Raw genomic sequence first — 22,500 nt, forward strand, 5'->3', positions numbered from 1 at the left:
CAAGTGGAGTACCTCAGGGTTCAGTCCTGGGACCTCTCTTGTTTGCCATCTACTTCTCTGAAGTACAGGCCAACACTAAGGGACTCTGGCTAATAAAGTTCACAGATGACTGCAAACTGGGAGCCATTATTGAATTCCAAATTATGTCGATACTCTACAAAAGGGCCTTACAGAAACAGATGCTTGGTGCCAGAGTCATAGGCTCAAGCTCAATGCCAAGAAATGTATAGTTATCCCTTTTGGGAAAAAACATGTACCAGTGAATTACCACACAGGTGGCAGTACACTAAACACCGAAAGTGTGATAAGAGACTTAGGGACACAGGTGGACAGTGGTCTCACCTTCAATAACCACATCGCCACAACAGTCAGGAAATCCTTCTATGTGGCACACCTCATCACTAAGGGCTTTTTATCCAGAAAAAAGGAGGTCATTGTCCCACTGTACTCATCCCTTATTAGACCCATTATGGAATACAATGCCCCATTTGGTATGTACCTCTCAAGACATCTGCAACAACTGGAAAGGCCGCAGAAATACCACACTAAAATAATCACAGGCCAAAAGCAGATGCCCTATGCTGACCACCTTAAAAAACTCCAGCTATACTCTGTCGCATATTGTCTACTCCAAGGTGATCTCTGCTTAACATAGAAGGCCACGTCAAATCCAGAGCTGTTGGACATGCTACACTTAAAGAAATCCCAATCCCTCAGAGCCACATGCTCCAAGGATCTAAACCTTGTCATCACAATAAACAAAACATGCTGGAGGGATAGGTTCCTGACTCAGAGACTCCCCAGACTCTGGAACAGACTGCCCATACATGTCAAGCAGAGCACCTCTTTGGCCCTCTTCAAAAGGAACCTTGGTGACTGGATGGGAGAAAGGACATTCACCCCAGGGATCACGTCAGTCACCCTGTTAGAAGGGGTCCAGGGAAGTAAATAGTGTGGGAAGAAATAGCCATGGAATTGTTATGGCTAGGCTTGTATAGGCCCTAGGGCCAATATCCTAGTACCAACCTATGAACCTATGAGTGATGCTGCAGAGGTACATACCTACCAGCTGTGAACCCCCCAAATTACACACAATGGCTGACAAAGGGGCACAGAAAGGCACATGTAAAGAGAAAAATATGCCGAGGACAGGCATGGGGCTTCAGCTGGTGGGCGTCTGAGGTGCCCCATACCTGTGCTGGCTGCCCACTCAGACTGCTGGCAGCAGCAATGGCTCTCGAGTGCATGCAATGCCAGCACCCTGCCTTACCTCTGCCTTTTCCATTTACATGTGTCCTTTCGGCAATGATCATAAGGAGTCAAAGGAGGGAGCTACTGTAAAGCCTCTTGCCCTGACTTATATACATTCACTACAACAGAAGGGATGGAGACATCATGGAGAGCTAAACCAAGACAGCATGTGAAAAGACTTGTTTGTTGATGTACCAAACCACTGACATATTGTCCGTTTGGATAGCAATGATCCCTAGAGGAAGGAGTTCTGAAAGGCCTGAAATTCTAGAAAGATCGTTCTCTTCTCCAAGACATTTATATGCATTTTGGTCTCTTCTGGGAACCATATAACCACAAAGATGACTTTACTGTGTATCAAAGAAATTGTAAAAATGATAGAAACTGGTGAGGGGTGGCTTGAAATGACTCCGCAATAACAAAAATCCAAATCTGGCTTGTGCATTCATCAAGTGATAACGACAAAGAAGAATAGCAGGCTCCAGGTTGGACTCTAAACCAGTCACAAGTGGTGTCCCACAAGGCTTGGTCCTACTGTTCGGCATATACTTCTCAGAAGTACAGGCAAACACAGGAGGACTATGGCTAACCAAGTTCAGCGATGACTGCAAACTGGGAGCCATAATTGACTCTCTGGCTGACACGGACATCCTCCAAAAGGGCCTTACTAAGACGGACACCTGGTGTCAAAGTCATGGCCTCAAGCTAAATGCCTAAAAATGCATAGTCATCCCATTTGGGAACAACAAAACACCCACGAATTACCACATAGGTGGCAACCCCCTTAATACAGAAGAGGTAATAAGAGATCTGGGGACCCAGGTAGATAGTAATCTCTCCTTTGACAATCATATTGCCAAAGTAGTTAGGAAATCCTTCTATGTGGCCCATCTAATTACTAAAGGGTTTGCATCTAGTAATAAAGAGGTTATAGTGCCCCTCTACTCGTCACTCATTAGACCCATCATAGAGTACAATGCCCCATTTGGGATGTACCTCCCAAGATACTTCCAACAGCTGGAAAGACCACAAAAGTACCTCACCAAGAGGATTACTGGCCTCAAACATATGTCCTATGCAGCCCGACTGAAAAAAACTCCGGCTGTATTCAGTGGCATATCGCTTACTCAGAGGCGATCTCTGCCTGACTTACAAAGCCATGTCCAACTCAGAATTGATGGACATGCTCCATCTAAAGAAATCCAAGTCACTGCGAGCCACATGCTCTAGTGAGCTAAACTTCACCACAACAATAAATAGAACATGCTGGAGGTATAGATTCCTATCACAGAGAGTCCCCATGCTTTGGATCAAAATTCCAAATTACACCAGAGAGGCAGAGCCCCTCACTAACACTCTTCCAGAGAAACCTTGACGAGTGGATGGGTAACAGAAAATACACCCCTGGGATCACTTCATTGGCTCTGCTTGACAGAGGATCAGTTAATTAATCAATTGGGCGGCGAAAGCCAACACACTCTGGCTAGGCTTATAAAGGCCCTCAAGCAGATAGCCAATACCTACCTATGAACAAAAACCCAAATCTGGCTTGTGCATTCATCAAGTGATAACGACCTATACTCAACAGTGACAGCTGCTGAGAGTTTTACCTATAATGTGATAATGACTCAGTGCTGTAGTGGAACTGCACTTATTGTGAATGTGATAATGAGCTGCATGTCATCACTTAAAAGTTATGCATGCTCAGACACAGGTGATAATTGCTGCATATAACCTTTTGAGTAGGCATTCATTATAATTCAGTAGAAATAGTATATCATTATAATTCAGTAGAAATAGTATAACACTTAGATATTACTGATCCCTTCCTCCTCCCACCTAATTTCCACACGACTGACAAAGCCAGGAGAAATGCTCAAAATATATGGTAGCTGCATGCTGATAGTAGTCAGCTGGATACATAAACAAAAAATTATAATAACCATCACTGAACACTGAGCTAAAGATTACCTATGCTTGTTGCACCATATCTGTAGTACAATATTCTAACAAATAGATTAGCTGAGAGAACATGGCATGCCACCTTGCAATAAGCCAGTGAATCAGTTGTCTGTGTTGTGTATGCATAAGTGCCAAAATGACACAATAAACTGTTTTGCCCACCGATCACTTCAGCAGTCTGACCATGTATGCACAAGCACTTCCCTGGTACACAAATTAATTATTTCCTCAACCGACATCTTCATTAGTACATGTTATACACATGCCCCATAATGAAACTTTCACCCAAATAACCCCTTCAGAAAATGTTGAGATATGCACAATCACCAAAATTAAGTACATTATGTACATACATATATCCATATACACACACACACACACACACACACACACACACACACACACACACACACACACACACACACACACACACACACACACACACACACACACACACACACACACACACACACACACACACACACACACACACACACACACACACACACACACACACACACACACACACACACACACACAGCAACAATCTGGAGGTTCAGAGGTTAGGTGGTTGAGGACGAATGAAAACAATGGATAACACACACATGGATTATTATGGTTAGTACATGCCTTCTTTATCTGATGTTGTGTGAGTGTGCACAAGCACCAAAATGAAACATTTATTTTTTATTTTATTTTATTTTACATTTGTTGACCGGGATAGTCCGACTGGATACATGTCCATTTTCAGCGGAGGCCCGGGGAGAAAAGCTCCAACAGGGTTAACAATGACATATTGTTACAAAGACATAAAGACAATTTACATAGTTTTAAGAGAGAGAAAATTATTACAATAGAAGATACATTTGGTTACATTTCATTATATTCAGGTTAATTCACACTTAGTTGAATAAGACAATAATTGCCCACTTGTATGTAGAATAGTTCATGGGTATGTTAGTCTGGGTTCATACAAGGACAAAGCCAGTGTGATTTATAGTGGATTTTTAGTTCTTTTTTGAATAGAGCTAGTGATGGTAAAGACGTTAGCTTATTGGGAAGAGAATTCCACACCTTGCCAATAACATTGGAGTACAGTGTGTCCCCACCTAGGTTATGGGACTTGCTAGTTTGTATTAGGAGTTTGTTAGATGAGCGAAGAGAACTTAGGTTGGAGTAAGGGGTTAGTATGTTTTTTAGTGCTGGGGTGTTCTCTGGATGTTTCGGGATTTTTAAAGGCTTCTATGAGTTGGTATTCCAGAAGAAGATTAGGGAGTTCTAGCCAGTCAAGTTTTTTCAGGTTAATACAGTGGTGTGTTCTATAGGGTAGGGCAGTGATGAATCTAGCAATGTGGTTATAACAAGTGGAGAGACGATTGAGGTCCGACTTGTTGAGGTTCGTAAGGATGGGGGAGGCGTATAGTAGGGTGGATAGGAGGTGTGAGCGGGCAGTAGCTAGTCTAGCTGCTGGAGTTAGGAAGGTTTTTAACCTATATAAAGACCCTAGTTTTTTGTTTACCATTTTAATAGTTTGGTTGATGTGGGTGTCAAATCGCAGTTTATTGTCAATATTTACTCCTAATAGTTTAGCGTTGGTAGTAGGAGAGATAATAGTACCATTGTTGGATTGAATAGTGAATTGTGTGGAAGGTGTTGGGTTGGTTGGGTGGATGAGAAGTAGTTGGGTTTTTTTTGGGTTTAAGATGAGTTGATGGTCAGTTAGCCAGTTTTCAACTATGGTAAAGCAGTGTTGGGTAGTTGTTAGAAGGTTATCAAGGATGGGATTAGAACAGATGAGAGTTGAGTCATCTGCATATTGGATGCAGGTGGCTTCGGGGATAACTGAATGGAGGTCGTTTATGAATATTGAGAAGAGAAGAGGTCCTAATATGGACCCTTGAGGTACGCCTATGCTGTTCGGTAGTAGGCAGGAGAGCTTGTTCTGCCACATAACTGCCTGTTGTCTGCCTACGAGGTAGGCCTGAAACCAGTTTAGGACTTGGGTGTCTAGATGTAAGGTTTCTAAGGTTTTGAGAAGTAGCTGGTGGTTTACCATGTCGAAAGCTTTCGACATATCTAGAAAGAGAGCCGAGGAAATATTTTTGTTATTCCGGTTACGGTTAATTTTCTTGGTAAAAGAGAGGAGGGCAGTAGTCGTGCCATGATGGGGTCTGAATCCATGCTGACAGTCAGTTAGTAGCTTGTTTTGGATGAGATAGGACATTGAGTTGGTTATGCACACACTTTTCCATAATTTTGGCAAGTGGTGATAATATGGCTATTGGTCTATAGTTAGAGAGTTCAGTGGATGTTCCTCCTTTATGAAGAGGTATGACGTAAGATATTTTCCATATTGCTGGGATTGTGGACTCAGTAATGGTTCTGTTAATTAAGATTGAAATGGGGTAGGCTATGACATCTGCAGCAATTTGCAGGTATTCTGCTGGTAGAAGATCAGCTGAGAGGGTAGTTGGCTTTAGTTTTTTCAGTCGGGATCGAATGAAGGCGGTGGATATGGGTTGGAGGTTAAAGGATAGTGAGGAGTTGGGTGTGGTATTGTTTGGGGTGGTAGAGGGAGCAGGTAGTTGGTTAGCTAGTGACTGAATAGTTTCGGTGAAGAAGGTATTAAAGTTGTTGGCTACTTCTTCTTGGTTCTTGTCGGATAGAGTTTCTGAGGTAGGAGTGGTGGATTTTCCTGGTTGGAGAAGTTTGTTCAATCCTGCCCAGAATTTTTGCGGGTTCTTTTGGTTTTTGTTTTGTAGGTGGTGAAAGTAGTTTTTCTTATCTAGAGCAGTGGCCTTTTTAGTTTCATTTCTTATTTGTTGGAAGATGACCCGGTCTAGTGGTAACTTGGTGGTACGCCACTTGGTCCATGCTTTGTCTCTATTAGTTATTTTGGTTTTGGTCTCTGTGGTTAGCCAGGGTGCTATGTGAGTTTTGATTCTAGATACCCTTTTGGGAGCATGAGAGTCAAGTATGGTAAGGAATGTTTCATTAAAATGTGAGACTGCCTCATCTAGGGGAAGGAATTTCAATCTTGACCAGTTACAGTATTTAAGTTCCGTGTTAAATTTTATTGGGTCAAATTTTTTTTTTGTTTCTGATCGTTCTATACACTGGCATGCTAGCATTGTTTGTATTATCTTTCATAATGTATGTAAGCATATGGTCACTAAGATCATTGGGGAGCATCCCCGGGGTATATTTTTGGGGGTGCTCCTTGACGAGCACCCAGTCAAGTATGCTTTCTTTTTGTTTATTATTACCTAGTCTGGTGGTAGTGGTTATAACCTGAGAGAAACCATGGAGATTTAAAGAAGTAGGATTGGACCGTGCAGAGCATTGGTTCCAATCAATGTTAACATCTCCCAGGACTATTGTTTCTTGTGGATAGTTGTTATCTATCCAATTTAAGATGGCTTCTAAAGTTTCAATATTGTTCCCTGGGGGTATATAGATAACTATTAGGTTTACACTTTTTAGTTTATTTAGTTGTATTTTTAGAGCTAATATTTCAGCATTAGCAACCTGCGGTGGTTGTTTGGGGTTAGTTAGGATGTTTAGCGTATTTTTATAAAGGACAGCTATCCCACCTCCTCTTTTCTTTATACGGTCTGCTCTGAGTATGTTGAACCCAGGTGACATTATCTGATTGTCTTTGGTTGATGGTTTTAGCCATGTTTCAGTTAGACACATGATGTCAGGTAGATAGGTTGCTAGCATGGCATGTAGGTTGTGTACCTTGTTGTTCAGACTTCTTATGTTTAAGTGACAGATGAGTAGAGAGTTAGCCGGTCTAAGGGAGAGTGGATGTTTCAGGGGCTCTGTTGAGCTGGTAGGGCCTGGGTTGGGATGGATGTCTCCGTCTTTGGTGATGTTTTTCCTTAGGTATGCTATTAGTTTTAGAACTTTGATTAGTAATTATAGACCATATTTTGTTTTAGTAGTTATTTGGTGTTGTTTATTAAGGTAAGGATCACTTAGATTTTTTGTTTTGGGGGTTGTATGGTGGGGGAAGAATTCGACTATAGGTGGAGGGGAGGGGGAGCTTGTGTGATAATTTGGATAGTGGAAGCCTGATAATGTCAGGTGTTCATAGCTTGTTAAGAGGTAAAGTATCACAATGAGTGGTAGGATAAGTAGGATAATTATCCCTGTTGGCCTGGGCATAGTGATGGTGTGCAGGGGGGGAGTGGGTAGAGAGGAAGTCTAGTGGGTGGGAGAGGAAGAACATCTCCCCTGTGACCACTTACACAGTCTGTCCTACTATGCACAAGCACCAGAATGCAACACTAGCACCAATAAACCCTTCAGCAGCCATTCCCAGTGTGCACAAGAACCAAGGTGACACATTCCTTCCAATGACCCCTTCAGTGGTATATCCGAGTATACACAAGCACTAAATGAAATATTAAGGATCCTTAAGGACAATACCAACCACACTAGAATACTACATTCATAAAGTAGCAGACATTACTCCAAGAGCTAACCTAACAGGAAATGAGAGAAATGAGATTTCCCCATTAAAGATGACTGCAAGTGCAGGTGCAGAAAGTAGGCCAGTCAGGCTTGAATTTACTAGAGTAAACTGACAAAGGAACCAAGGTATTAGGAGAAAATTATCAGATGGTGAACGGTAATAAAATGGAAAGAGGCCAAGATGACAGTTGTGACTATGGGCTATAATGTGCTTTCTCTACCAGGAAAAGATGCAGTAAAGGCAAATAGAAAGATATATGGGAATCATAAGTGAAAAACCTGCTCTAGTAGACTTTTTAGTTGAATGTCAAATGGAAGTTGCTGTTAACCCAGGGATAATTAAGGGGGCACATAAAATAATGCATGATAATTATAAGAGTCAGAAGGGTTAGAAATGATAAGGTGCAGTGGTGCAACGGTAGAGTTGCCACCTCACAGCAAGAGGTTCTCTGGTTTGATTCTCAGCTGGGGTGCCTTCTGTGCAGAGTCTGCATGTCCTCCCTGCATTTGTGTGGATTTCCTCCCACGTTAGAAAGACTTGCATCTTTGAAACATATCTCCCTGGGCCTCTGCTGAAAATTGGCTTTGTTCCAAGTCAGACTTTCCCAGTTAACAAATAATAAGAAAGACTGGAAAAGCAATTTACAACTCGGGAGCTTAATAAAAGCCACATTTGAGACTAAAATAGATACCCAAACCAAAGACAACAAGCCATTTTTAGTTATGAAACAGTGTGCTGAGCTGATTGTGAATGAAGATGCCTACACTGAGGCTGATTTGACCTTATTGCTGATTGCGACTCACTTATGGCAGAGGGACTGTATACTGAAAGGCATAATAATGTGATGAGATTGTTACACTGGAGATTGTGCAAACATTATGGTATCAAAGTGGCTGAAAAGCACTGGAAACATGAGCCACAGAAAATCATAGAAAATGATGAAGTTTACATCACATGGGATCACTCAATACCAACACTTCAAAAGATAGATGCTAAAAAAACAGATATAGTGGTCCAAGAAAAGAAGACAAAAGTAGCATTGATCATTGAAATCGCCACACTTAATGACTACAGTGTCTGCGTACAGAGAGATACAAAGTAATAAAATACCTCGATCTGCAGGCAAAAACAAGAGCTATGTGGAAGAAAGATACCCAAACAGTTCCAATAGTAGTAGGAGCAACTGGTCTTATAAAAATGAATTTACAATCATCTTTAGATATGTTCCCAATTCATGTAACACCATACGAATTGCAGGAGTCATTACTGGGCACATTGCGGGTGCTGCGAAGAGCACTTTTGACTAACATCAAAGAGTGAAACAATACTAATTTCATGAACTTTAATCGTACTTTGACTTAGGAATGGGGTCCATTCCTGTCATGGTATTAGAAACCCAAAAGACTTGGAGAAATTAAAAAGACTGAAGATATAGTGAACCTAGTGACCAAAGAATTTATGTCTAACTTTCTCTCTCTCTCCCCTCAGTCTGTCCCTAAAGATATGCCTGAAACTGGCCTGCCACCAGCTATCACACATATCCAAATCTTAAAAGTCCTATTAAAAGCTAAAAAACACTACATTAATGGGTCCTAACAATATCTCTGGATACATCTTAAATTACATGAAGCACGATTTAGCCTCAACCCTAGCAACACTGTTCAATATCAGCCTCCATAGAGGTTTGGCACCAAGCAAATGGAGAACAGCTGCAGTCATTCACCTGCATAAGTGAGGACCTTCCACAGACCCAAGAAATTACAGACCCATAAGTCAGACCAGGTTCAAAACACAAAGCCATGGCAAGACTTATCAAAGTAATAAATTCACACATAAGGAATCAACACTGGACATGTCACACTTTGGATTCATCAAGGGCAGATCAGACTTGCTCAACCTCATTGATTTTTTTTTTTAAAAGGTCACTAAAGCAATGAATGAAGGTGAAATGGTACACGCCGCATACCTTAACCTGGCCAAACCTCTTGATACAATTCTACACCCATGTATATTAAAAAATCTAAATTACCTGGGAATAAACCCCCAGATCATCAACCGGACTGCCAACTCGCTCACAGGTTGCAGGAGATCAAAATGGGGAAATTTGCTCCACAGAGAGACCAGTCACCAGTGGGGGTCCTCCTAGGTTTTGTAAGCAAAGATGGCAATCCTAGTGGTAACATCATGGTACTCATCCCCCTTGCCTGACAAATACTGGAGGCTTGCACTGTCATACAGTATCATAAGGATTGTGCACCAGAGAATGCATGTCAATCATCAGGGCTGGGGAATGGGTAGGGCATATGAATAACATCTGTCTACTGCCACAAGCAAGTATGACACTGTAGTGACATGCCTCAATCGCCTCTTAGGCAACAGGAGAGTTTTGGATTAGGTTGGGGGAGTCAGGAGTGACTCACATCATCTTAGAAGTGAGGTACAAGTATCAACTGATAGTCTGCCCCTTAAGGCAAAACTCAAAGCCATATGAAAGACAATAAAAGAAAGAAGCAGATGATTAATGTTAGTTTAGCAAGTTGAGGTCCAGCTGTCGAGCACAAAGTGGTGATACAGGTACTCAAGCAAGACAAAACTGTACAACAAGATAAAACTCTTGCTTCTGCAAACAGTGTAGATTCCTGTTTTTAGCACTCCTGACTTAAAATAATACCTGATTTATGAAAAAATCTTTGTAAAGCTATCTGCAAGAACAATCTGTCTCAAAAGAAATTTCACTTTAACAAAGAAAAAGAAAAAAAAGCCAGAGAAAAAAATATACAGGAGTGTAAGATGTACTGTTTTAAGAAAAAAACAACTGCTTGCAAAAACATGGAAACATTAAAACTAAGCAAATTATCAATGCATTATAGCCTGACCATGTTGTAGCCCCTCACCAAAACACTGCGTAAAATAACTTTCAACAAAGTGAGAGATAAAAAATTGAAAGTGCACAATGAGATACTTTTTGTGTCAGCTTTTAAAACAACTGCACATAGAAGCTGTGCACAGACTTCTGCTTTGCATTTTTAGTACAATGCCCAAGCTGTTCAGCAGTGTATATGTTTATATATTTATATATGTGTATGCGTGTACATGTGTTTACAAGTGCATAGCCCAAAGAGTACCTTAGTCAGAATTTCACCCCTGCTTATCATATCTGCTCTAAAGAGTCTGGAAATACCACATGACCAGCCACAGAGATGCCTGGCATATTTTTCTCCACACTCCCTAAACTATGATGCTATGACCCTAGAATGAAGTCTGACTGCTAGTTTAAGAGTCTGATCCGTTCCTCCTTATAAATATGCACATTAACAAATACGCAACAGTATCTTAGTGAAAAATAATTGCATGTTCCCAATATCAACAGGAAGATAATTATCTATGTCAAATATCCACAACCTAGGCAACTTTGCATGCTAAACCACAGAGGTAAACAATTTACGCTATTACAGAAAAAAAAAAAATTTCGCTACCCAACTTCAGATGCCTAGAGCAATACAATTACCTAACTGCAAATACCCCATTTGAGAAAGTCTCTCACTTTCCAGAGATGCATTTCTTCTTCATAAAATAGTCCTGGCAGTCCATTATCCATAATACTTACAGAACAATTCTTGTAATTTCTCCTAATAAGGGGAGCCACTTAACCATTCAATTGTCTGCAGTAGTACTCTGTTAAACTCGAGAAAAAAAAGGGATTTCTATTTAATTCATCTCTAAATGCTTTCCTTTAACTAATAAACCATTTTATGTAATAATGAAGTACCAACCACCTCATCCCATTACTGGCTTCAGATATACTATCTTTACAAAAATTTACCTTACACTGCTTTTTTTTCAGTTTCCCATGTTTTCAATTTAGTCCTATAATCAAACTCCAAATGTGTGGTCCTGAACATAAAATCACAAAATCATTCAAAGATATCATTGTCTCATCCTATTGCAATCATTCGCCTCAATTCAGCCACAGCAAGTCTAGAAACAATTGGATCAAAACAGAACCAGGAAGCTGGGGTAATGAGAGCAAGGAGTAAAATCATAGAAAAAAATGAACTGCTGATGTTAGCGTCAGCAAATACGACACTTCCCACCACTTTTCTGATACTATGGGGCAGCCCGTGAGAACAATGGATAGGGGAACAGAAAAGAAATACGGGAATCATTTGGAAAAAGTTGGACAGATGAAAACTTTTCGCCCAGCTACTACCACAGCCACAGTCTAGAGACATTGGTACTTATTATTCAAAAAATGCATGATGTAAAGCCTGCTCCTAAATTCATTTTTCCGAACACTTAAACTAATATTTAAATACTGGTCCTTTTAAACTTTTAAAAACTACGATGTGGTACAGTGAGAGGTTTCCATAAATACATTTTCATTTTTATATTGCATGAATGCGTACATAAAAAAACTGCCTTAAATTTATCGCTGTCAAAGTAATGCAATCGGGTGGGAGGTTTACATGATTGGAAGCAAAGCAGCCTTGTTCCTGTTTTACCCAGGGAGCAAAAACAATTATGAGAAAAATCAAGGAGGGTCACATTTAAAGAACCGAGGGTGGAGGGTGGTGGTTGGTGTTACCTGGCTAGAATGACAGATCATCGCTGCAAAAGCAAAAATGTTGAATTTGCACAAAACTGAAGCAAAGGAGTGCAGATTCAATGACATGGGTCCACTTAATGCACGCACTAGGACCAGAAAAAATAACCCCCCCAGATTTACTATTCCTCCGTGCAGGACTAGCTTAGTCCTGCACGGAGTCGACCATTTAGGAGCAGGATGGCTGGGCGCCATGCATAGTAATGAGGCACGCTTCCTGAGCTCCTAGGCTTACATGGAGTGTGTAAGAGTGCAGGGGGCATGTCTAAGAGCAGAGCTCTCAGAATATACATGCCCCCGCAATGAAGAAAGAAAGGGTTATGAAATGAGCGAGACCGCTCATAGGTGTCTGCATATCCCCACCAACAGTCCCCCTTGTGTACAACAGAACAGTATACATAAATAAAATGAAGAAACCCTTAATTTTTTCTTTAAAACCCAATTAAAGCTAACCATAGGTGCATGGGTGTGCCCATCGCTTAGCTATGGTTAATGCAGCTTAAATAGCTGAAGAGGATAACAAGGAAGATATATGCAAATGAAGCAGCATAGCAATAGTGTAGAGGGAAGAGCATTTGCCTTACGAGCAGGCATTCCCGGTTCGAGTCTCACGGCAGCTGATTCCATTTTCCATGGCAAATAACATATTTTTATGAACCGGAATACTGCAGTAAATGCACATGTGAGGTGTCAGTGTCATAATGAATAAGGCACTAGTAAGCAGGTTTAAGCACGAATAAGCAGTAGTAAGCATATTTGAGCACTAGTAAGTGGGCTTAAGCCCGTTTGCGTGGCGATAAGTAATGCCTACAGTGGTTAAGCAATTCTGTAGCTAACTCTCTGTAAGCAGATGTAATGGCAGGTTAGCAGTGCTTACCATCACGCAAACCCACTTACAACTGCTCAAAAGTGCCTTAATCACTCTGTATCCAATGGCCCTTGTTCTGCCCATCAACAAAATAAACAGCCATGCAGGTCTCAAACCCAGGACTCTATACACCATTGTTACAGTAGTTATCCACCAAGCCATCATAGATGTACAGAAGAATGAGGTATCAGCAAACAAGTCCTCATCATAGTAAAACAAAACTGAACCTGTGAAAGGAATCAGTATGCAGTCATATGTTCCATAACCCACTACATAACATAAATATGTGAACTGGAGTACAGCAGTAAGCCCAGAAGTGAGGTGTAATTACAATAGAGTGTTGAAGACCCCAATAAAACACAAGGACCCCATAGAGTGTATGTACACATTAATCATGGATACCAGGCATACAATTTAAGGTGTAATGAATAATAACTCAATGCCAAAAAGGAATTATAATGCAAAGTCTAATGTAAGCAAAGCTAAGCATTGCACAGGCCAGCTTAGGAGGTGTAAGGAATGTGTAGGCCAGCTAACTCATTGTGCCCAGCGGTATACCCCTTTAAACAATGCCAATCTTAGGTAAGCAGGTTTGCCCATAGCTTAGCCTTTGCAAAACCGGCCAATCACAGAAAAGTGTGGTAAATCGTCCCTAGTTAAACTCAAGAGGCAGGAATACATTTCATGACTGGTTGTAGTTTCCCCTTGCAGGCACTATGGCAGTAAGGGGAGAAGGTGTGCACTTTCGGGTACAGTGCTGGTGCATCCAGGAGTCCAAGATTATGGCAGGACTCCTTGTAAAAGACCATGATCAGAGACGGCTGCAGGGCCAGTACCAGGGCTCCCAATATAAGGCGGAGGCCTGGGACCATCTTGCCTGTGACCTCACCAGTGCCACTGGCATACCCCGAACTGGTGAGCAGGTCAGGCAACACTATGCCGACCTGAAGCAGCATAAGGGGGACCTCTTAGAGGAGTGGCTCCAAGAGGCTACAGCGGCAGGGGATGTTCCAGCCGTGTGTAAGTATCACCCTAGTATGTGTGTAATAATTGCCAGCTGAGGTATATCATGGATAGGTATGGCTAAATATTCCTCTTATGTACCCCACAGCTGCAATGGAGCGGGCCACGAACCAGGAGGCCCACATCAGTCGCCTGGTGAGGTTGCGATGTGAGGCAGGTCAGTAATGCTCGTGCATTTACTGTCCTAGGAAATAAAACTAAAAGTAGTAGTAAATTAGTTGCCTGTATAAAACCTGTATTGTTCAAGGCAAGTACTGCATACACTAGACAATATGGCAGGAAGATTCTCATATTGTTTGTATGTCAATAAAAGGGTAATAGCCTGACAAAACAGGTCTAACTGCTGGACTGCACGTGTATATTCTGGTTTCATATGGTAATGTAGATTTGCAATCATGTAATAGTACTGTTGTATTAAGCACTGTTACCCACACCGTGCACCATAAATTGAATGTGTAGGAATGCCTGTATATGGCAGGTGTAATGCCCAGAGGCCATTTAGTACAACTGACAGACACATAGACAGTAAACAGGGAAAATGCAGACAATAAAAACCAAATAGCACATGCAACTGAGATGTGAACTGTTGATTTTTTAGCACACACAACCATGGTTCGAATCCTGCCAGTGGTAGTAGTCTGCATACAGAATCATACCCCACAACTGTACAGACATATCGAGAATGTCCAGTAAAGTGGCCCATATCTGTTGCCTATCAATCTGTCCCCCTGGGAAATTAGTAGGATGATCCCAGACGTATAGGCAGGAAACAGGAAATACAACTGATTGACACACATCTATGAGAACAAAGCTGGCACACTAGCAACTCCCCAATACCTTATATGACTAAGAAGCCACATATGTCCCATTTGCACCCCAACTTGTCAAGCTGTGGACAGAGTGTGTAGAGTAACAGAGTGAGATTTATGTGCATAATAGTAATGTGGAATCTGGTACTGTGTGTGGGAACATTCAGGTAGTGCTAATAAACATTCCTCCCACAGGTCTGTCAGATACCAACACTGTGCCCAAAAATACAAGAATGATATGAAGTTGCTCTGAATAATGAGGTATTACACATTACTGTCACCCACACTGTCCTACAACATACAACTGTCTAGGAAATGTGTATATGAGTGTTGTAATATAAGTTCAGAATGCAAAAGCACAGGGGATTAATAAGACAGAAAGCAGATAGGAGATATGCAGCAATATCTATATAGCAGACACAACTGTGATGGACAGTGTTTAAGCTGTAGCAGACACAGCCATGGTCTGAATCCTGGGAGTGGAATTAGGCTGCATACAGAATCATACCACACAAATGTACAGATGAGGCCAGAATGTCCCCTTGATAAGTCTGTGGGATGATCTCAAATGTTTAGCCAGCGAACAGGGAATACAAGTGATTATTGAACATCTATGAGAACACACCTACCACTGTAGCAACCCCCAAAACTGTTAGAAGAGTAATATTTCAATACTCTCCTATCTACACTCCCATGTTGTCAAGCTGTGACCAAAGTATGTACAGTAACAGAGAGAGATGTATGTGTATAATACTAATGTGCAATCTGGAACTTTGTGTGGCAACATTCAGGTAGTGCAAACAAACATTGCTCTCACAGGTACGTCGGGTACGAACTCTGTGCTGAGAAATACAGACCATTATAACCTGCACTGGTACTGTTCACTCTGGTATTGTAGGGAACTGTGAGTGTTGCAGTTTCTCTGAATAATAAAGTATCACTGGTTACTGTCACCCACACTGTGCTACATAATATAACTGTGTAGGAAAGCATGTATATGTGTGTGTCAGGTCACTAAAGGTGGAAGAGGGCAATATTCGAGATATGTCCCAGCACACCAGAATGTGGTCAACACATGGCCAGAGTCTGTGCAGAAAGAATTGGATAGCTATGTGCAAAACATCAACCCAGAAACAGTTAGTGTTAACAAACATTCCCTCCACAGGTATACCAGGTAAGAGATGTATACTTCAGGTAGAACCGGTTCATGTGTAATGATGATGACAGCCATATCACTGTTCAAACTAAGGCTATAGGGTAGTGTTGTAAGACTTGTAAGTACAGATAACAGCACTGACTAGGAAAGTAATGCGGACTACAGGAATATACTAGTTGTTAATTGACATATTTCTCTCCCCCCCAACCATATCTCCAACAATAACCAACATACCCACCCCAACTGTTATGTAATAACTCCGATAATGTCCAATTGTTTGATAAATATTTTAATGGATCCCATGCATGTGCTATATTGAATTATTCCAACATTGGTGTCATGGTGCCATCAATGTACTTGCATGCTGTTCTTATTACCACTGCGGTCCCATATATGCATGTGTTCTGTTTGCTATGCAACTGTTCCGTATCTGGCGTCTGGGTTAATGGGAATATCTATGCATGCTGTTATACCTAACCAAGGAATGTGTTGACTATTACTAACCCACATATGATGATGAAATCTAAACACTATAGCACACTTGGGAAGGCCGGTCCCAGAGGATCCAGCTGTCCCACCTCAACTGGCTGTGGCACTGGGTGCCAGCATGTCTGGGGCCCAACCCGGGACTTCCCTGTCCAATTTTCTGCACCACCTTTGGGTGGAACCACCTCTGGGGATGAGGCTTGCCCCCCCTTGGGAGTGGGCACGGACAGGCACCTGTCACCCATCACCAGGTCGGGGTCATGGTGTGTAGAGTGATCAACCAGCAGTTTAGTGATCATCTACGCCAGCTTGAGGGCCATCTGTTGCAATTAGAGAGTCAGCCTGGCTCTGCAACTCAGCCCCCAGCACAGCCACCTTCGGGGCTGTGAAGGTTCAGTGGTGACTGCCTATGGTGGGGACACTCAGTCCCACTGTTACCACTAGGGGGCTTGTGGGCTTCTGATTTCCCAACACCCCTCCCCATCAAAGTGTTTACCCCCCACATGTGTCATATACCACCCTGTATGTGTCTTGTTTGTCTTGTCTGTTAACCTACCCAACCTACCTTCCCAAATATACCTACTACCCCTCCCCAACATCCCACTCTCACCTGAAAAAAAAGGCAATCTGTTCCCACACAAAAATATCGCCCCATACATAGCTGTCCATTTCCCACATGTGTCCACTGGACACATGTTCTCCAGTCTAATTAGCATCACAACATATTATTGTTGTCCTCACCCCAACCCAGGGGTTTGAGTGTCCAAATCTACTTCCAAATTTAGTGTATATGCACAGCTGTTGCTGTAGAAGAAATGGGCAGCTATGGACCTTCCCTACACCTTTCCTGCATATCCCTGGCTATTTTCCCTACTGTCTTTCCCTCTTTGTGCCCCTTTTTTCACCACTTTCCTATCAAGCCTTTTTTCTTTTCTTTTAAAGAAATTAGCACAAGGGTAAGTGGGAGTAAGCACTTTTAAGCAGCAGTAAGTGGGTTTAAGCCTGTTTGCACAGGGGTAAGCAATGCCTACACAAGTTAAGCAATTCAGAAGCTAACAGAATACAAGAAACTGTAGCAGGAAGTTAGCAGTGCTTACCTCCGTGCAAACCCACTTACAACTGCTTTAAAGTGCCTTAACCACTCTGTATCCAATGGCCCATGTTCTGCCCAGCAACAAAATAAACAGCCTCTGCAAGTCTTGAACCCACGACCCTGCACACCATAGCCAAAGTAATTTACCACTAAACCATGTCAGATGTACACAACCCTGATGTTTTCAAAAACATATCATCCAGCCCAGTCATTCAAAAGTACAGAGAATGTATTCCAACATTTAGATGTATGTGTGTGTGTGTGTGTGTGTGTGTGTGTGTGTGTGTGTGTGTGTGTGTGTGTGTGTGTGTAAATATATTAATATCTAAACAGATACAACATATATATATATATATATATATATATATATATATATATATATATATACATATATATGAACATATATACATGCAAATGCCTACATCTATACATATATATGTCTACACCTATATGTCTAAATATACACAGCAGGTTACATATATGTAAGCAGATATATATCTATGTAGGTATATACGGACATAGTTATATATATGTAAGCAGATATATATATATATATATATATATATATATATATAGGTATATATGGACATACATCTGCAGATAACAATGGGAGATTAACTAAAACATATATGTCAACATGCACTGTTAATGGGGTTGAGAGGCCCCAAACAATATACGTCTTGTACAAATAAGTATACCCTCCACAGCCAGCCAAGCCAAGCACGTCCACCCTGCAATACCAAGTGTTGCAGATCTCATAACCAGGAGCTGACATGGGATGGGCACAAGATGTTAACAGTACTGCATCCCACCTGTATGATGTCAGGCCGGTATTGGTAACATATCATGCAGTACAGTCTGGCTCCCATAGGAAATGTACAATGTGAAAGCTATCAACATCCCCATATATGTTTATATACATACCCCTCATGTATATATACATAGACACATATATGCAGATACAGATATACAAATACACATATATATATATATATATATATATATATATATATATATATATATATATATATATATATATATATAATATATATATATATATAGAGAGAGAGAGAGAGATGAAGGGGTCCAGATGAAGAGATGAAGGAGTCTGGATGGAGAGATGAAATGTCAGCAAGCAAAGGAGAGTAGTAGTGCTGAAATCAAATTCATCCTCAAGTTTTGGTGAGTACCTTCGCGAGGTGGACCCTGTTTTTCACAAAATCTCACCAAGGCGACACTGATATATAGACTGTATTTCTATAGCATATATCATGGACAGAAGTAATTCAAAAATAAAAAAATGATAGCTGGGTGCACAAGACCCAGGATAAAAAGTGCCCAATCATGATAGGTGCACTGGTGCGAGGACTGGAAAAAATGACAGTGTAGAATCCTCAAAATATGGAAACATTCACAATGGGGCCAGGCCAGGCTCAGGGGGAGGATGGCCCCCCTGTTTTAGAAGGAAGTAACAGTCCACAAAAACAACAAAAATTGATTGGCCAAAGAAGAGCCATAAAGATGACAGAGTGGACTATTGAGGATAAGAAAGAAATTATGTATTACTATTATGCAAAAAGCCCAGAATTTCCAGACACAAGATATACAAAATGATTAAGAGAGAAATTAGAGGAAAGAAAAATACTTCCACAGGAAAAACTGTTACAAGCTTCAAATAAAAATTTGCTTTCATTAATACAACAGATTTTCAAAAAAAAGTATATAGATCAGGTAACTTTGATCTCTTTGGAAAAAGAAGCCTCTTGATGAAGTGAAAAAATATGAACAACAAAACCTAGAGATATTTGAAAAATGTAAAAAAGAAATATGGACATGGGAAAGAAAGATAGATTTGATATGGTGCAATATTTATGCAAAGAAAGCCAAGTTAACTAATATGGAGAAGGCAGTCTCAAAGATATTCGAAGAAAAATACAGGCAAAGGCATTCAGATATGGAAAATTTCACAACAAAAAGACTAAAAGCACAAAGATTCAATGTAGAAAAGATGATTAGTAAAGCAGGAGTTAAAGAAATATAAGTTGAAGTTATGGAATGCCTGCAAAGTGAAGGATTTAATGTAGAAGGTCTAAAACAGATTACATTACAGCAGGGTGGAGTGAGTCCTCGGAATAAGGAAAAGCAAGATCAGGAGACATGTGAAGAAGAAATATGGACAGGGGAAAGGAAAAATGAATTAATATGGTGTAATATTTATGCAAAGGATAAAGCAAAACTAACTAATACAAAAAGAGCAACACCAAAGATATCTGAAGAAAAATATAGGCAAAGGAACCTGAATATGAAAAACTTTACAATACAAAAATAGGAAGACTAAGAGGAAAAGTAGAAAAAGAGATGAGTAATGGAGAAGTCAAAGAAATAGAACTAGAGGTAATGGAACAACTGCAAAGAGAAAGACTCAGTATAGAAAATCAAATGCAGAAAGCACCACAACAGGATAGAGCAATGGGTATCCAAATTAAGGGGAAACCAGTGGAACAGGAAGTAACTGGTCAAGTGTCATATCAAGATATTTTGGAGCCTTCCATGGGAAACCAGTATAAACATTCACTTGAAGCTAGACAGCAAGGAAAGGAACAGGAAACTGTGGAAACTCTGCAATGTTGAGGAGAGATAGGCCAGTGTGTTCCCATATGACAGAACAAACACAGGATGAAATTGAAGAGAATGAGTCACAGGAAGATGCTATAGAACTTTCTATAGAATGCCTACAAGAAATGGAAAACAAGGGATGTGCCCTCAGTATGGAAGAAAAGGAGTTAAGAGAAGAGTTGCTTGATTTAATAGACAAAGATAGATATATCAAGATCAATGAGAGAAATAGACTGCAGAAGGTTAATAAAACCCCAAAAATCAGAATCTTGATAAAACAAATGAACACAGTAATTAGGACTGTGATATAACAGAAGTAAACAGAATATATTACTGTGCTGCTAAATTAATAACTGACAAAGTTCTACCACAGGAACATAGGGTAGTGAGGGAAAAGAGGGGGTGAAAGCAAATACCATCATGGAAATATCGAATAGAGAAAACTATAAAGCAGTTAAGATAAGAAGTATCATTGTTAGATTATAGAAGAGGGAACAGATCAACAAAAATATTAAAAAAGATAGATGTGATAAAAGCAATGCCCAGTATTAGAACAGACCAGGATCTATTATGCACTATTGGAGATAACAAACTAAAAATTTCAAAACATGCGGAAAGTCTTAGAAGATATGAAGATAAATATAAGGGAAAAGCACAAAATAAACAATTTACTGATGATCCAAAAAAGTTTTATAAAGTACTGGGAAATAAGGTAAAAGGAACTGATAGACCGCCAGAAAAAGAGGAAGCAGATACATTTGGAGAACTATCTATGAAGATCCTGTGGAACATAACAAAGATGCTAAATGGATAGAAGAAGTAAAGGAAAGAATAAGAAGTTTAAAGGTACAGGATATGAAATGGGATGAAATAACAGCCAGAGAGATTGAAATAAAGTTGGGAAAAGCCTCTAACTGGAAAACCCTAGGCCCAGATGCAGTACCTAACTTTTGACTTAAAGTATTAACTTCTTTGCATGAGGATTTAGCCATGAGTAAGAACTGCACTGGTTAACAACAGGAAAAACAATGCTTTTACTTAAGAGTGAACCTGCAAGCTACCCTAAAAATTATAGACCAATAACTTGTCTTCTGACGACGTACAAAATATACATGGGAAATGACGCCGACAGAGTTTATAGTCATTTAGAAGAAAACTCAATTATGGCAGTAGAAGAAAAAGGGCAATAAAAGAAAGTCATATGGAACACAGGACCATTTGTTGTTAAACAAAGTTATAGTGGAGAATTGTAAGATGGGGAAGAACCTAAGTATGGCATGTATTGACTACAAAAAAGCATTTGATAATATCCCACATTCATGGATAAAAGAGTGATTAAAATGTATAAGATAGGGGCGTGGCCAAGGATGAACACAGGATAGCAGCAGATTTCTTCAGCTCCACCAATTTCATTACACTGACAGGAATTAATTACTTAAAAATTAATTTTTGAAGTAATTTTCTTTCTAAATATGTTTGTTTTATATAGTTCTTGAACTATATCTAAAAAAGAAAGGAAATCTTAACAATATTCCTGTCAGAAATCACTTTGGAAATTTTCCTGTCAGTTTATCAGTCTGAAATGAGTTCCAGTAAGACAAATTCTCAAGACTCCAGCATCAAGAAAGAACTTCAGTCTCTGATAATTATAATCCAGCAACTTACTGCTAAGATGGATAAAATGGATACTAAAATAGACACCTTCATAGAAAAAACTACAAAACAAATAGACTTGTTACATATAGACCTGCAACAACAGAAGATCCAGATGACAGGCATAGAAGAAGCTGTGAATGACATGGAAAATAGAATACAAGAAGAGGAAATCAACATTGAGTTTCTGCTGAAACAAGATACACATTTACAAACAAAGCTGGATGACCTGGAAAATAGATCTAGGCAATAACATTAGGATTTTTGGACTGCCAGAAAATATTGAAGGTAACAATATTACTTCTTTTTTAACAACATGGCTCCCTAAAACTTTAGTCTTACCAGAAGCATTCTCTTTTGGTATCGAAAGAGCACATAGATCTATAGCTAATACTAACTCTAACAAAAACTATCCTAGATCAGTTATAGTTAGATTTCTATCATCTTTTGATAAAGAGATGGTTCTTAAATCTGCTTGGGCTAAAGCTCCTGTTAAGATT

This window comes from Protopterus annectens, chromosome 12.part0 (assembly GCF_019279795.1).
Source record: "Protopterus annectens isolate FY-2018-M chromosome 12.part0, PAN1.0, whole genome shotgun sequence".
NCBI lineage: Eukaryota > Metazoa > Chordata > Ceratodontiformes > Protopteridae > Protopterus > Protopterus annectens.